Here is a 17704-nt window from a genome sequence, read left to right on the forward strand (position 1 = left end):
CTTCTGTCAATGAATGATAAAAAATGGGTATGGCATAAAAGGTTGGGACATGCTAATTGGAGATTAATTTCTAAAATTAGTAAGTTACAACTGGTCAAAGGATTGCCCAACATTGATTATCATTCAGATGCACTTTGTGGTGCATGTCAGAAAGGGAAAATTGTGAAAAGTTCTTTCAAATCTAAAGACATTGTATCAACTTCCAGACCCTTAGAATTACTCCATATTGATCTTTTTGGTCCAGTTAACACTGCATCTTTATATGGAAGTAAATATGGATTAGTCATTGTTGATGATTACAGCAGATGGACTTGGGTAAAATTCATTAAAAGTAAAGACTATGCATGTGAAGTGTTCAGCAGCTTCTGCATTCAAATACAATCTGAAAAAGAACTGAAAATTTTGAAAGTCAGAAGTGATCATGGTGGAGAATTTGAAAATGAGCCATTTGAACTTTTTTGTGAAAAACATGGGATTCTCCATGAGTTTTCTTCTCCTAGAACTCCACAACAAAATGGGGTTGTAGAAAGAAAGAACAGAACCTTACAAGAAATGGCCAGAACCATGATCCATGAAAACAATTTAGCTAAACATTTTTGGGCAGAAGCAGTCAATACTTCATGTTATATTCAAAATAGGATCTATATCAGACCTATGTTGGAGAAAACAGCATATGAACTCTTTAAAGGAAGAAGACCCAATATCTCTTACTTTCATCAGTTTGGATGTACTTGTTACATCTTAAACACTAAAGACTATCTGAAGAAATTTGATGCCAAGGCTCAAAGAGGAATCTTTTTAGGTTACTCTGAAAGGTCAAAGGCATACAGAGTGTATAATTCAGAAACACAATGTGTTGAAGAATCTATACATGTAAAATTTGATGATAGAGAGCCTGGAAGTAAAACTTCAGAGCAAAGTGAAAGTAATGCAGGTACAACTGATTCTGAAGATGCGTCAGAATCTGATCAACCTTCTGATTCTGAAAAGTATACAGAAATTGAATCTAGTCCAGAAGCTGAAATCACTCCAGAAGCTAAGTCTAATTCAGAAGCAGAACCTAGCCCAAAAGCACAGAATGAAATTGCTTCTGAGGACCTTCAAGATAACACTCAGCAGGTTATTCAACCTAAATTCAAGCACAAATCTTCACATCCTGAGGAGCTAATCATTGGAAGCAAAGAAAGTCCTAGAAGAACAAGATCACATTTTAGACAAGAAGAATCATTGATAGGACTGCTTTCAATAATTGAGCCTAAAACTGTTGAAGAAGCTCTCTCAGATGATGGATGGATATTAGCTATGCAAGAAGAGCTAAATCAATTCCAAAGGAATGACGTGTGGGATCTGGTACCTAAACCTTTTCAGAAGAACATTATTGGAACAAAATGGGTATTCAGAAACAAGCTGAATGAACAAGGAGAAGTAACCAGAAACAAAGCCAGACTTGTTGCTCAAGGCTACAGTCAACAAGAAGGCATTGATTACACTGAAACATTTGCTCCAGTTGCAAGATTGGAAGCAATCAGGTTACTTCTATCCTACGCAATTAATCATGGCATAATATTATATCAAATGGATGTCAAAAGTGCTTTTCTTAATGGTGTCATTGAAGAAGAAGTGTATGTTAAACAACCTCCTGGGTTTGAGGATCTTAAGCATCCTGACCATGTTTATAAACTTAAGAAATCTATATGGCTTGAAACAAGCTCCCAGAGCTTGGTATGATAGACTAAGTAATTTCTTAATTAAAAATGATTTTGAAAGAGGACAAGTTGACACAACACTCTTCAGAAAGACTCTTAAGAAAGATATTTTGATTGTGCAAATATATGTTGATGATATAATATTTGGTTCTACTAATGCATCTCTTTGCAAAGAATTTTCTAAGTTAATGCAGGATGAATTTGAAATGAGTATGATGGGAGAATTGAAATTCTTTCTGGGAATTCAAATCAACCAAAGTAAAGAAGGAGTATATGTTCATCAAACAAAATATACAAAGGAGCTTCTGAAGAAGTTTAAGCTAGAAGACTGTAAAATGATGAACACTCCAATGCATCCAACCTGCACCTTGAGCAAAGAAGATACTGGAACAGTAGTAGACCAGAAGCTTTACAGAGGTATGATTGGTTCTCTGTTATACCTCACTGCATCTAGACCTGATATTTTATTCAGTGTATGCTTGTGTGCAAGATTTCAATCAGATCCTAGAGAATCTCATTTAACTGCAGTTAAGAGAATCTTCAGGTATCTGAAAGGAACAACTAATCTTGGACTCCTGTATAGGAAATCCCTAGATTATAAGTTGATTGGATTCTGTGATGCTGATTATGCTGGTGATAGGATTGAAAGAAAATCAACCAGTGGAAATTGTCAATTCCTGGGAGAGAATCTGATATCCTGGGCAAGCAAAAGACAAGCAACTATTACTATGTCTACAGCAGAAGCAGAGTACATTTCAGCTGCAAGTTGTTGCACACAACTACTTTGGATGAAACATCAGTTGGAAGACTATCAGATCAATGCTAGCAGTATTCCCATTTATTGTGATAATACTGCTGCTATTTGTTTGTCAAAGAATCCAATTCTACATTCAAGAGCCAAGCATATTGAAATCAAACACCATTTTATCAGAGACTATGTTCAAAAAGGAATTTTAGATATACAATTCATTGATACTGAACATCAATGGGCTGGCATATTTACAAAACCTTTGTCTGTTGAAAGATTTGATTTTATTAAGAAAAATTTGAACATGCATTTTGTGTCTGATTGAAAAATTGCTTGCCTCTGAATAAGAAGTTTGGTTCTGAAGTTTATTCAGAAGCATTATGGTTCATCAGAAGCTCTTAACTGAGGTTCTGAGGAAAATGTGCTTCTGAAGATGACGTCAGCACTAAAACTTCAGAAGTGTTATTCTTTGCTTCTGAATAGCTTGGTTAGTGGGAACGGTGGAAGTTACTTTATGTAACAGCTGTCTCATTACCCAAAAGGTAGTTTTCTGAAGAGTCTCTGACGTGGTTTATTTGTATTGGAGTATAACAAAAAGGGCAATGATGTTTTATTCGCTTTTTAACATACTTACACGCGCCCCCAATTTGTCATTAATGCTATGTTTGTTTGTCTCTATTGAATTGCAAACGGTTTAATAAAAACACTAAGTCAATTCACACACTACTCACTTCACAACAAACACTTTCTATTTTTCGTCTTAACCCTCTGCGAAAGTAAACGCATTCTCTCATCCTCTCAAAAACTCTTTAGAACCCTAAAACCACTTCATATCAATGGCATCTTCAAGTTCTGCCGGTGGTTCTTCATCGAATATGGATATAGATACTCCTGCTTATGAAATCAAAGGAAGAACTATGTCGATTGAGGAATGGGATCTAATCATTCAAGCGGAAAATCCAGTGGATTTCACTTCTCTAACTCATCATGGATGCGACTTGGTAAGATTCTACAAAAAGCAGAAGCTGATGAGTTACTTCAGTCTTCTCAACGGTCCTACTTATGAAGTGCTTGTCAGACAATTCTGGGTAAGAGCTTCAGTGTTTGACAAAGTTGCTGCTAAACAGGAAGAAGCTCAGATGATTCTGGTTGATCCTACTTTGGAGGGAAAAACCAGAGAAGAAATGGGTCTACTCGCCTTCACTGGGACTGAGATTAGATCAAACGTCATGGGGATTCCTGTAACAATCAATGAGCATGTGATTGCTCAAGCCATGAGAAGGGATGCTTCTGGGACATACGATGGAGAAGAGATTCCTAACCCCAGAACAAGCCCATGGAAGGAGATAGTAAACAACACTATCTACGGATCAAAGGATGCTAAGCCTTACAGCACCTTAAGCATGGAAAAGAAAATGCTGCTGAAGATCCAAAATGAAAACATTTTTCCCAAAGGTGGAGGAAATGATCAACCTTCACTTGGTCACAAAGTCTTTCTGCATCACACCATCTCTCAGGAAACAACAATGAACGTTCCCAAGTATATGTTTAAATACATGATCAAGGAACTCAAGAAGAGCCAGATGGAGAACTGGAAGTTTGTTCCCTATGGAAGGCTGCTCTCCATAATCTTTCAAGAAGGAGGACTCCTAAGTGCCCTGAAAGACGTGGGTATTTATGATAATCAGAAGCTGGGAGCAGTCACAGGAAAAATAATCAATGGGGCAACTCTAGTCAAGATGAGGCTGATTTCAACTTGCAAGAAACTAGATACAGATATGCATGAATCTGATGTCATATCTGATCTAGTCACTCATCACATCCCTATCTGCAAGAAAGATCCCCTGGATGTGCAGAGGGCCTACATCTTGGACTACTACAATAGCTACAACAAGAAAATCAGCCTGAAAGATATCCCAGAAGAAATGTATGGTGGTGATCTGCCTGTGGCCAAAGGCAGAAAATCTAAAAAGAAGCAGATCACCAAGGAAGAATACCTTGCTGAAGATGCTACTGAGGTGGGTGCTCAGAAGCATAAGAAAGCTAAGAAGGAAAAATCTGCTATGTCCACCATTCTTGAGGAAGTGGAGGATTTGGATGATGTCCCTCTTATCAGAAAAAGGACAAGGAGTACTCAAGAAACAGCAGAACAGCCTGCTTCTGAACAAGCTGGTTCTGAACAAGCTGCTTCTGAAAAGCCTTCAAGTCCCAAAAATAAAAGAGAAGCTGCTCTTCAGACCATCAAAAGGAAGAGGTCTAATTCAACAAGAAATCTGAAGACAGCTGAAGGAAGAAGGGAAGAAATGTTGAAAGAACTGGAAGAGAACTGGGATGAAGACTCTAGCCCCAAGAAGGCAAAAAGGACTGCAACTTCTGAGCCCATAGTCATGCCCAGTTTTGAAATGACTGAAGAAATGAGGCAGTACGCTAGAGAGGTTTCTGCATCCAAGATAGCAGAAAAGAAAAGGTTGAAGGAAGTGTTTGAGAAAGAAAGGGATGAGCGTCTCAAGGCTGCAGGGTATGTGCCTACTCCTGACATTGCTGCTTTAGCGTCTGAGTTAGAAACAGTTCAGTATGGAGCAACTCTGCTTTCTCAAGCCTTGAAGAATAAGCAAGCTTCAGGAGCAACTTCATCAGAACCTGTTTCAACAGCTCCAGAAGCAATTCATCCAGAAGCTCAGTCCTCAGGTAATCCATCTAAAGCTCCAACTAATACTCAGTCTCTATCTCTACCCTCTTCACCCTCTTCATCATCCACAGAATCAGATGACCAACCCCTTAGCCAACATATAGACAAGCTTCTAAAAACCAAACCTACCAAACTAACAGAATTTGGAACACTTGACTATGAGAGTATTCAAATAGAATTTTCAAAAAATAGGATAAAACTTTGTGAGAAATTCAATTTGCCTACTACTCATCCACTATATCCAGATACTCCAGAACCTGTTAGTATACAACAACCTGAACCTACCCAAACAAACTCACCAAATAACCAATCTCCACAAAAAGCCTCTGAAGTAGCTTCAGATGCAACTACTTCAGAAACCCCCCAACACCAAGAATCCTCAACCCTTCACAACTTAGAAAAACATCTAGGTGGTGAAATGCAACCAACACCCACTAAGGCCTCTAAGACAGTTCCTAAAAAGACTGTCTTGGAAACCCAAACAGAAACCCAAACCATCCCTGAGCAAACTGTTCAGGAGCAAACTGCCTCTGAACAAGTTGCTCCTGACCAAACAACTTCTGACCAACATATACCTTCTGACCAAACAACAGAACAACAACAACAACCAGATTCACCCACTATAATAGACTTAACCCCTGACCAACCTTCCACATCAAATACAACTCAAACTGAACCTTCACCCATCCCTGACCATATCCTAGAGTCTGAGTATATAGAGGAACAACTGATCAGACTTAGTGATGAGATTCAGACACTGATTCTTCGCAGAACAGTTCCTGTACCTCCTATTCACTATTATGATCAGTGGATGGATCTACAGAAAAGCTTTGATGAGCTGCTGGATCAGCTTAGAACTAAATGTGTGTCATCTCACTCTGCTATGCTGAAAAAGCTTTTGGATGATATGCATGAAGCAGCTAAGGAGAAAGAGCTGAATTTTGTGCCTCTGCTGGACATCACTCCTTTCTATCCAGAAGAAGAGTACATCACTAGGGCTGCTAGAATTCAGGCTGGATTTAAACGAAGAATGAGGGAAAAGGATGAGCTACTTCAGAAGAAGGATGATCAGATCAAGTATCTCTTAGAACAGTTGTATAAGCAAGCCCAACCTTAGTTGCACACCCAACTCTAGCTTGTTTTTTACTTTTGTTCTTCGTAGCTGTGTCCTTGTATCTTAATCTTCTTTATATATATTATCATTGTTTCTGGATCTTGTGCTTTTTCACCTTCAATATGTTTTACAAGCTTTAATTCTGATGATATTTACTGTTTTCAATGCTGCTTGCTCTGAAATACTATCTTTAAAGGTTATATGTTTATTCTTTTGTTTTGTCTTGCTCTGATACTCTTTCTTTTGTTTCTATTCTTTTTGTTGATGACAAAAGGGGGAGTAAATGTATAGTATTTGTTAAGGCACTGAGCCCTACTATAACCACTTCTAAATTTCTTTTAAATACTTCTGATTTGATTTTATAAGTATTTTATTGAAATTTAATTAATAAGAATAGAACTTAGGGGGAGCTTACAAACCTCACCTTAAAGAACTATTAGACTCAGGGGGAGCTTACAAACCTCTGTCCCAGTAGTCAACTTATTAATTAGATCAACAACAATTGAACATTTTAAATACTATTGTTTGTCATCATCAAAAAGGGGGAGATTGTTGGAACAAAATGTGTTTCACAATGAACCTTATTAAGTTTTGATGATAACAAGGTATTAAAAATTGTCAATTGGTTATTACTAATAATTGTTCAAGTGTACAGGACCAAAGGCTACTCAAGTTATTTCAATAGGTCTTGGAAGAACAATGGAAAGAAAAAAGAAATTCTGAGCATCTGAAGAAAACTGCTCCTGAAGCTAAACTGCTCCTGAAGAGATGACGTCATCAGAAGCAGAAAGTCATCAGAAGCAGAAAGTCATCAGAAGCAAAAGTTTTCATCAGAAGCAATATCTTCACCAGAAGCTACTTTTGATCCTTTAATCAAACTGAAGATTCAAAGTTGCTGATTCTGAATTCAGTCTTATCAAAGAAGAACAAAGAATTGAAAGGGAGGTATCAACGGATATATGGATAGCACTGAGCTCTTGTCTCTCGTTAATAGAGTTGACAAAGTACAAGTGTACAACCACTACCTCCACTACTCTGTTTTCTGTCTACGCTACAAGACAAAACAACAGCCATGCCTGCAGAATTTGTACACTCAAGATGGGAATGAATTTGAAGTTTATTCTTCAAAGGACTACACCCAAATCAGGCAAAGGATCACTGGTGGATAATCAAAGGATTTCAAACGACTCTTTAGACGTGCTGATTATCTCAACGTCTCTTTCACACCTCTATATAAAGGAATGAAGACTTGAAGATTTAAGATAGAGATACATAAGTTCAAAAGCGCCAAAACTCTGTCAATTTGATACTACAAAGCACACTGAATTTCTGCACTGATTTGATACATCTTAGAAATTCAAAGTCTAGAGTCTTTTCTGTATTGTATTGTGAACACCACTGATTGTATATCAAGTGTTCAATTCAAACTCAATTCTCTGTATTTTTGTTTGATTAGAAGTCTCTTGCCTGCGTGCTTGAGCATTAGAAGTCTCTTGCTTAGTGCTTGAGCATTGGAAGACTCTTGCGTGTGTGCTTGAGCATTGTTTTGTGAAGTCTCATACTTAGAAAGTATTGAGCAGTTGTAATCTTGTGATTATAGTGAAATCTCCTTGGAAGTGCAAGGGGGACTGGACTACTTCCGTGTTGTGGAAGGAACCAGGATAACTGCTTGTGTCTTTGTCTTTCTTTTCTCTGCTCTGTTCTTTCCGCTGCATATCTGATTCTGATCATTTCATCAGAAGCACTCTCAAACTGCTTCTGAAGTTTTATCAGAAGAAGAATTTTCTAGACAGAAAAAGAAAACACAATTCAACCCCCCCTTCTTGTGTTTTTCTCACCTTCAAAGTATAACACGTAACTAAGATTTTTATTAATTTTTTTTAAGGAAGAATTTTATTATTTTTTTGTTACGTAACAAATTTTAACTGAATAAAAAAAAAAACTTAACTTGTCTTTTTTTTTTTTTTGTAACAAACTGTACACTGGTATCTATTTTATTTTATTTTATTTTTATTTTTAACTATTATTTATAAAGATTTTTTCAACAATGGTGTAAGACTATATTATTATAATTTTTTTAGAAAAGAAAGCTTATCGTATATTATTATACTTGTGTATGATGATGTTTAGACTATTTATTTACACCTCTAATGTTAACTTTGTCTTATATGAATATTGATATTTTTTTAAGGACGAATATTGATTATACTATATATATAATTATAATTAATATATTATAATATCGTTTTTTACATCTTGATTAATTTTATCAAAAAAAAATTGATAATTGTGGTTCGATTGTTTGATTTTTTTGTTAAACAAAAAATATTTAAAATTTCGATAATTGCTTATGTAATGTCACATCCAAATACTTCAATTTATTTAAATACTTTTTAGTGTACATATCCAAACATAAATAACTTATCAAGTATATGAGCTTATGATATAAGCTCTAATGATATAAGCTCTAATGCTATAAGCATCTATATAAGCTGTTTATCAAAATAGGGTCAAATGCTTAAAATACGAAAAGTTTATAGAGTAGTTATTCTTAAATACCATCTTCTACAAATGATTTGTATAATGGTAAACAACTACAAAATAATTTCTATTTTCTTAAAAAAATATATAAATTAATTTTACAAAAATAAATTATTCATAAGTTCTTAAATAATAGGATGGCCCATTCTTACTACTTTGAATTTTAAGCTATGCTAGTCTTCCTTTTTGTCACTGTATTTTGTGGTAGAAGCCAATTTGTTTTTTGTAAATCTCATGCAACTCCAAAATTTGCATAAGAACTTTATGTGGTCTTCGGCAGCGTGTGGAAAATTCTTGTGGATGATAGCATAAGAACTATGTATTCCACTCACATAACAAGTGATAAAAGTCATGACACCGCAAAGCTTACTTTGTAGACGACTGTTATGGTCTTTCCACACCATTTTCCTTAGACATTTCAAATATGGCTATTACTTTTTTCGTCCTATAGTTTTCTCGTGCATCTTATTCGTATTCTAAAATCTGAAATATTTTAACTACTTTTTGAAATTTTTATCAGATGTTTTTGCCGTTGGAATTCTATAATCCGAATTGCATGGAACATGGTGAAATCAATAAAGTGGAAAAAGAATGAGTCTTGAAGTATCTATTATGCAAAGAAGAAAATAAGTAGTTTTAGGCTTTTGGCTTTAAGGTTGGTGTAGTAAACAGGGAAGAATAAGCTATTCAAATTGCCAATTGTAATTTTGTTTTTTTAAACTGTTGGAACACAAGGAGTGTTAATGTGTGAATTAATAAAATTCTTAAGCCAACTTTTCCAACAATTACTCATTTATGAGACGAGAGTAAACCATTAATTTTGTAACAATTAAACGATCCTAGCCATTTGATTTGCTACTCATGTACTGCTTATCACCTCTAAATAGAGCACATCTCCTTCACTTCTACTCACATCAAAAGTTATCTAGAGTTGAGTTGTCAATAAACTTTTCTCTCTTCTCCCTCCTTCAGCATGAGTTGTCAACAAACTTTATGCCCGTTGGATTTAAAGAGTGTTCTTAAGACCATATTTCGTTCGAGTTATAATCTTCCTTTAGAATTAAGTGTGGTTTTAATAGCATAGTCGATTCAGTAAATTTTGTCCCTTCAGAAATAAAAGTATTCTTAAGATCATAGTCTATTTCGATATAAATTGTCACTTTGAAAAAAAATAGTGTTCTTAAGAATATAGTTCATTTTAATGTTTTATGCCCTTGGAGAAATTAGAGGTTAATTGTTTGCTGGTGTTTTTGATAAACAATAAGACTAATTTTAAATTATTACTTGTAGGATCAAAATATAAATTCTAGGACATGTTGTGCAATGATTTTCCAGAAAATGTATGAACATTCATTATATTCATGAATTCGTTTATTAACAAGATGAATAACACTGTTTTGGGATGAAGATAACTGTCTTTCCACAGAAATAAACAAATTAAAATAAGTAAAGACTTAAAGTTTTAATTGCATATATACATTCTGACTTAAAGTTCACAAAATCATCCATATATACATTATGACTCATTTCTCTATGGTTGGTACTTTGAGTGTATAGAACCTTTCCTAAATGATTTGTGACATGTTTTTCCTATGAAAAACAAATACATAAACAAAAGAAAAATAATTGCACAGACCAACGGTCAGAAACTAAATCCTTTCGACAACTTTGACTTATTTTCGATGTGTCTTGCCCTTCAATCTTGCCTCTTCAAAGAATTTGAACTCTTCTGGTCGAACCCTCAAAACCTTATTGAAACCAGCTTTGTCGAAATCTTTATCTTTTGTCTTGGAGTTAGAGAATTATGTAGTCTTGGCTTCCTCCTTCCTTGTCGAAACACATACTCAAAAATACCGGCTAACACCCCATGTATCTGAACTTTCAAGCTTGCCTCTTCAGGGTGGATTTAAAGTTGGTTGAAATCAGAGAGAATGTCGAAAACATGCATGTCAAAAGCTTCATGCTTTGATCCTGGACTTCGAGAATCTTGTAGTTTTGGCCACCATTTTGCTTGTCGAAATGCACATTCAAAATATAGGCTAACACCTTCAATTTTGATTATTCAGTGAGAATTCCAATCTTCCCAGTCAAAGTGAACAAACACTTGTCGAAACCCTTCCATAAATCTGTCGAAATATTTGTGCTTCAACTTGTACTCAGAGAATTTTGTGGTTTTGATAACCATTTTGCCTCTCGAAATGCATACTTAAAAATACATGCTAATATTAGTATGGTGGAAACACCATATCAGACTGGTCCAAGTTCCCTGTCATAATGGTTCTAGTATTATATTAGAATGGTCTCAGTACCATAAAGAGTGGTATTAATACCATATTAAAGTTGTATTAGCACCGGTGGCGGAGCCAGAAATATTAGATTGTGGGGGCAATATCCATCCATATACTATAATGCTAAAAATATTATTTTACCGAAAAAAAACTATATATTATTGCTTATTTTTATATGCTTTTTAGTTTAGTTTTAAGTAGATTTTATTTTATTTTATATTAGTATTATTTCCTTTTTAGGATAGTTTACTACAAATTGCATTTTATTGTATTTCAGGAATGAATTTTGAATGGATTGAGTCTTGGAGCAAAAGAAAGGGACTTTGAGCTGATTGAATGCAAAAATACGAAGATTCGGAGACAAAAATATGCCTCCCTCAAGTAAGAAGCTTGGCACGGCCCGTGCCATCGTTGGCACGGCCGTGACACCCTCCAGAGTCACTTTTGCTGCTTTTGCTTAGATTTTAAGCTACTCTATTTTTAGCCCGAATGTAATTGCTTAGATTTTAAGTCGAATGTATGCTATAAATAGAGTAGCCATCCATCACAAATATTCATCTTTTCTTGGAATTCAATAAGTGACAATTGTTTCTAATAAAAGTTCTTTTCCTTTCCTTTACTTTCTTGTCATTTACTTTTATGCTTTCTCTTTTCTCCCCTATGTCTACGATGAACATGACTGAGTAGACTTCTCTTTGTCTTGGGATTGTTGGATAAGTCTAAAATGACGTAATCCTAATCAAGCCAAGCTCTAAGCCTTAATCTTATGTAACCCTAGTTTCTTATCTAAATTCACCGCTTTAACATGAATCAACCATTATCAAACTGTGGAAACGAAAGTGGAGGGTTTGATAATTGTTTATCCATCATCTCAAATATCAATTCATAAAACGAAAGTGGAGCTTTGATATTCAAACAAGTGAATTTAGACAAGGATTGCAAAGGCAGCGAAATAGTCTTTGCAATCTTTGAGACATATAGTTTCGATCTTCAAGGGAACTAATAATGATCAAGTCATCGAAATAGGCTTGGTTGTTAGAGGAACCAAAATCTGATAGTAATCAAGTCAGCGAAATAGGCTTGGTTGCTAGAGGAACATAAGAGAAACTGTCTTGAGAAATTAGGTCTAACGTAAGGTTATAAGCTTATAGTTCGGTTTGTGAAGGATTTGTCATTTAGATGAACCAATAATCCCAAGGCTCTTTTATATTATTATCTTTCAATCGTTTGAAAACCCCTAACTTACAACTTGTTTCTCCTCTGATCATCATCAAAGGTTAATTGAATTAAACTACTCCATGTCGGAACGATACTCTCTTCATACTACTTCGGTAAGACCGTGCACTTACGGTTTTATCTCATCAAGTTTTTGGCGCCGCTGCCGGGGAGTAAACTAATTTAATTAACTCTTTCTTTGTGATCAGAACTCTTTCTTCTCCCTCTTTTCTTCTACTTCTTTCTTTCTTTGTGTTACCATTAACTTCTTGGGTTCTCGATTTCTTATGCGAAGAAGTAAAAGTCTCGGAGAATTTATTCCTGAGATTGAAAGATATTTGCATAAGAAAAAGAGAGAGGCAAAAAATAATATTGCTATGGATGAACGCACTCTCAAAGAGTATGTTTGTTGATGCAGCTGCAGGTGGAGCACTAATACCACTAAGATGTCTGTTGATGCAGCTGCAGGTGGAGCACTAATGAACAAGAACTATACGGAGGCTTATGCTTTGATTGAAGATATGGCTCAGAATCACTACCAATGGACCAACAAAAGAGCCATCACCACCTCTACGCCCTCCAAAAAGGAGGCAGGTATGTACGAGGTCTCCAACTATGATCACCTTGCTGCCAAGGTTGATGCATTAACTCAAAAATTTGAAAAACTTAATGTTAATGCTTGTTGTACCCTGATTTTGGACCTAAAAATACTCATTCAAATTTCTTTTTCAACACTGATAATTGTCAATTTACTGTGGTTTTACTCCGAACCTTTACTCTCTTTTCATCTGCATATTTTAATGTCTCTGTCTCAAAGTACGTTCAATCACAATTTTCTTGCATAAAGCTATCCAAAATGTCTTTCTTGCATTACAAGTCATTTGAAAAACTCTCTCAGAAACATCATATTGCATTTTCCTGCATTTTATTTCAAAAAATCACATAAAAGGGTATTTTGGTCATTTCCTGCAGTGGAACCCATTTTAATCCCTGTGTTGGTCTCTGAGTCTTTTCAATTTGTCTGTACAAATCTTTGTTGAGTCTTTATTTGAAAATCATTTCAAAAGTTGCATTTAAGTCAGTTTGGGTCAGTTTAGTCCCTAGGGGCATTTTGGTCTTTTCCTGTCAAAATTTCGGCAGAGAGGTATTTTAAAATACCTCATTTTTGTAACTGGTTCATTTTTGTCCTTTTGTTGATTTTATTTTTGGTTTCACTTTACGTTTTGTCCAATTTACCAATTTTAATTCAATTTTATTTTTTAATTACATTTTAGTCCATCAAACAATTTCCAGAATTGCATTTCAGTCCACTACTCTTTAAAAATTGCATTCTTAGTCCTTTTTTCTTATTTGCTGTCCAGTCCTTTAATTTCATTTTTTTGCAGAAAGGTCCCAAAACAGATGTCCTTTTCTCAAAGGATCCATTAATCACACGCCAACTCAACAAACACAATCAAATTTTCTCTCTCCTTTCTGTTAAGATCAAAAATCAGAAATTCTCAAGAACATGAAGAACACCAAACCCTAATTTTCTTCAGAAATCATAGAAGTTCATCAGAAATCAACGAATTTCGTATCAATTCTCAGAGATTCGTATGAATCTTCATTCTTGAATTGAAGATTTCCCTACAATTCTAAGTGCGAGCTCACATCAAAGCAAGCACAAGCACCGACACGCACACACGTTGCATGATTACCGTTTAGATGTATGCTTAGGAAACGCGATTTTTAGACAAATGTCAATTTTCAAAAAATAATGAAACAATTCCATCACTCAAATTTTTCCAAACAAACCTTGGAGTCAAAACTCCATTGAAGTTCTTCTTTTATTTTCTTAAGCAAATCCAAATGAATCCTAATTTCTACTTAGACTTTTTTTTGATAACAATTGAACCAACCATTCACCATTTTTCTCTCTTATGCCTTTAAGGCTTCTTTCTCTTCTTCAAAACCATTTTCCAACAAAAAACTAAAATCAACCAAACACACAAAAAAACATTTTTTGAGAGAGAACTACATGGAGTTTGATCCCTTAAATGGGTATGTAGGCATGAGGTCAAAACCTCTCCAAGTCCACTAAAATAAAACCTCAAACACTTTCACCCCCCATTCTTCACTCAAATAAAACTTCTTTTTTCAATAAGTAGGCAATAAAAATAAAGCGTAGAAATAAGCTTAGGAGAACGGTTCTTATGGAATACCATAATCGTTCCGGGTGCCTAACACCTTCCCGTAGCGAAAACGACCCCCGAACTTCGAATCTAAGGGTTTTTTCTCAATTTTGCCCTTCCCAAGAAAAAATAGAGAATATCAAAGATTGAAAGGTTCAAGCCTAATTTATGACTTGACACCCGAAAATCGCGATAACAATGCTATCGCACCTTCTCCTACATCTCCTCCTTGTGAAATCTGTGGTATATTTGGTCATATTGGTGTTGATTGTCAGTTAGGTAATGCTACTAATAGTATTGAGCAATTGAACTATGCTCAATACAACCAAGGAACGAGGCCAAATCAAAACTTTTACAAAAACCCTCAAGGTTCCTATGGGCAAGTAGCACCACCTGGCTATACAAACAACCAGAGGGTGACTCAGAAATCAAGTTTGGAAATTTTGTTGGAAAATTGCATGATGAATCAAAATAAACAACTTCAAGAACTGAAAAACCAAACAGGATTTCTGAACGACTCTCTCTCCAAACTCACTACCAAGGTTGATTCTATCGCTACACACACCAAAATGCTTCAGACCGAAATCTCCCAAGTGGCCCAACAAGTGGCCACCTCTTCTCAAACACCGGGAGTCTTTCCCAGTCAAACCGAAACAAACCCCAAAGCTCATGTCAATGCTATTTCTTGTGGGGGTAGTAAGTTAGAAGAGGCCGTTGTTAAAGCCAAAAGTATTAAGGGAGAGAGTGTTAAGCTTTTAGGATAGAAAGATGTGATAGAAAGTGAGAAATTGCTTGATAAGAGTAGAGCTCCTTCCCTATTAGGGCTTACTAAGCTTAACTTGGAGGCACAATTCAATAAATTTGTTAACATCCTCAAGAAGATTTGCATTAAGATTCCCTTTGCGGAAGCTTTGTCTCGAATGCCCCTATATGCCAAGCTTATAAAAGAAATTTTTTCAAAAAAAAAGGCTATAGACCACAAAGAGACAATAGCTTTGACTAGGGAAAGTAATGCAATCATCAAGAAGCAACCCCAAAAGCTTAGAGATCCAGGTAGTTTTACCATCCCTTGTGTGATAGGGAAGGAAACCGTAGACAAAGCCTTGTGTGACCTAGGAGCTAGTGTTAGTTTGCTGCCTCTATCCCTCTTTAAAAAGATGGGAATAGGAGAGTTGAAACCTACCGAAATGACATTGAAGTTAGTCGATCGTTCTGTTATCCCCATAGTTGGATACGCTGAGGACATCCCCGTTAAGATAGAAGGGATATACATCCCGACTGACTTTGTGGTTGTTGACATAGAGAAGGACCATGATTGCCCTATGATTCTAGGAAGACCCTTCCTCGCCACTGCGGGTGCTATAGTTGATGTTAAGAATGGTAGGATAGTTTTTCAAGTGAGTGATGATATGGTAGGATTTGAGTTAGAGAATGTTATGAAAGATCCCGCACTTTACTATTGCAATATGATTAAAGATCATGATGTGAAAGAACGCTTGTTAGCGTCATCTACACAATATGATCTCTTTGATCCTTTCTAAGGACACTTTTGTAACGTCAAGCTAATGACTATAAAGAAGCGCTTCATGGGAGGCAACCCATGCATTTAACCGCTTTTGTTTCTTTTTTGTTATTTTAAGTTGTTTTGTAGGTAATTGTCCGAGTATGATTCAAGAAAACGGAAAATTTTGAAGCCTCGTAGTCTAGAACCTTGGCACGGCCTGTGCTCACACTGGCACGGCCATGCCAGACCTTGCCAAGCAAAAACCATCCCACTTTCCATAAACTTGGCACGGCCCGTGCTAAGGTTGGCACGGCCGTGCCCGACTTCAGGTAGGTTATACCCACTTTTTCTCCCTTCTTCTTCCCCCATTTTCCTACACAAACGTCTCTCTACCTTCCAACTTCTCTCTAAAACCTCCAAAGCCACAAAACCTCAAACCTCCATATCTCCCTCAAAACCTCGCCAATTTTTTTAACTCCGCAACCCAATTCTTCAAACTCACTTAAACCTTCACCACATCACTAAACCAATTTTTTCCACCACAAACCATCCCCAAAACCCAACCACACCAAAACCAACCAAGGTCAAGGAAATGGCTTCAAAGAGAGGTGGAAAAGAAGTTGCAAGCTCATCAGAGGGTCCTCCTCCAAAGAAGAAAGCACAAGCAAAGAATCATGGCATCATCTTCAGGGACAACAAGCAAAGGGATAGGTACAAAATTCTACTCTCTAAACCTTTACATCCTTGCAGGTACTCTGATAGTTATGACTTGAATAAACTAGGCCTTAGAGACAATGTGTTTTAATTGCTAGGAAGATTAGGATGGGTTGATATGCTGAGACCTATGAGAGGGTATGAGAATTTCACCTATGAATTTTTAAGTTCTATTGTTTTTACAAAAGATAGGTTGAATTTTGATAACCCTAACCATAGAGTATCCTTCCGGCTTATGAGTATTGATTATGAGATGTCTCTTCAACACTTTTGTGATGAGATGGGTTTCGCAAATGCGGGGTTCATCCACGACTCTTGGGATCAAAATCTAAAGCCGGTTGACTATCAACCCGCCGCCTTTTGGGAACGCATTACTGGTTTGGACCAGTTTAACACACGTGCCAACAAAGCTAGCAACATTCACAACCCTGTACTTAGGTACCTTCAAAGGGTTATGGCTTGCACCATTAGGGGTAGGACCGAATTGGGGAACACTAGGACCGACGAACTCTTCATGTTGTGGGCTATGCTGCACAACCACCCCGTTAACACTTGCTTTTACTTACTTGACTACCTTTCCAATATAGGTAATAGGTCTGATGGTAAGGGAGAAATAGTAGTTGGTGGTATCATCACATACATAGCTAGGCAATTGGGAGTGAGTGAAGACCAATGGATAAACAAGATTGAGGGAAACAATAGGCTTAACATAGAAACTCTTGTCTCTATGAACTTCATCAAACCTCGACTACCCTTTGTTTATACACTCAAACTCAACGTGCCTATTTTAATTTTACTTCCTAACCCATCTCGGACTAACACCGAGGTGGAAGAGAATTTGTTGTATGTTGGTGACAACTCGCAGGTACACGAAGAGCACATCGCGGAAGAAGTGGATGGTGCACACTTGCACTATGAGGAGGAGCACCATGGCCATGATATCAGAGGCAACAACGATCATGAAAGATGGACATGGATGCAAACCGAGGTTGAAAGGATAAGCACCGAGCAACA

The sequence above is a fragment of the Medicago truncatula genome, chromosome 7 (genome assembly GCF_003473485.1).
Source record: "Medicago truncatula cultivar Jemalong A17 chromosome 7, MtrunA17r5.0-ANR, whole genome shotgun sequence".
Classification (NCBI taxonomy): domain Eukaryota; kingdom Viridiplantae; phylum Streptophyta; class Magnoliopsida; order Fabales; family Fabaceae; genus Medicago; species Medicago truncatula.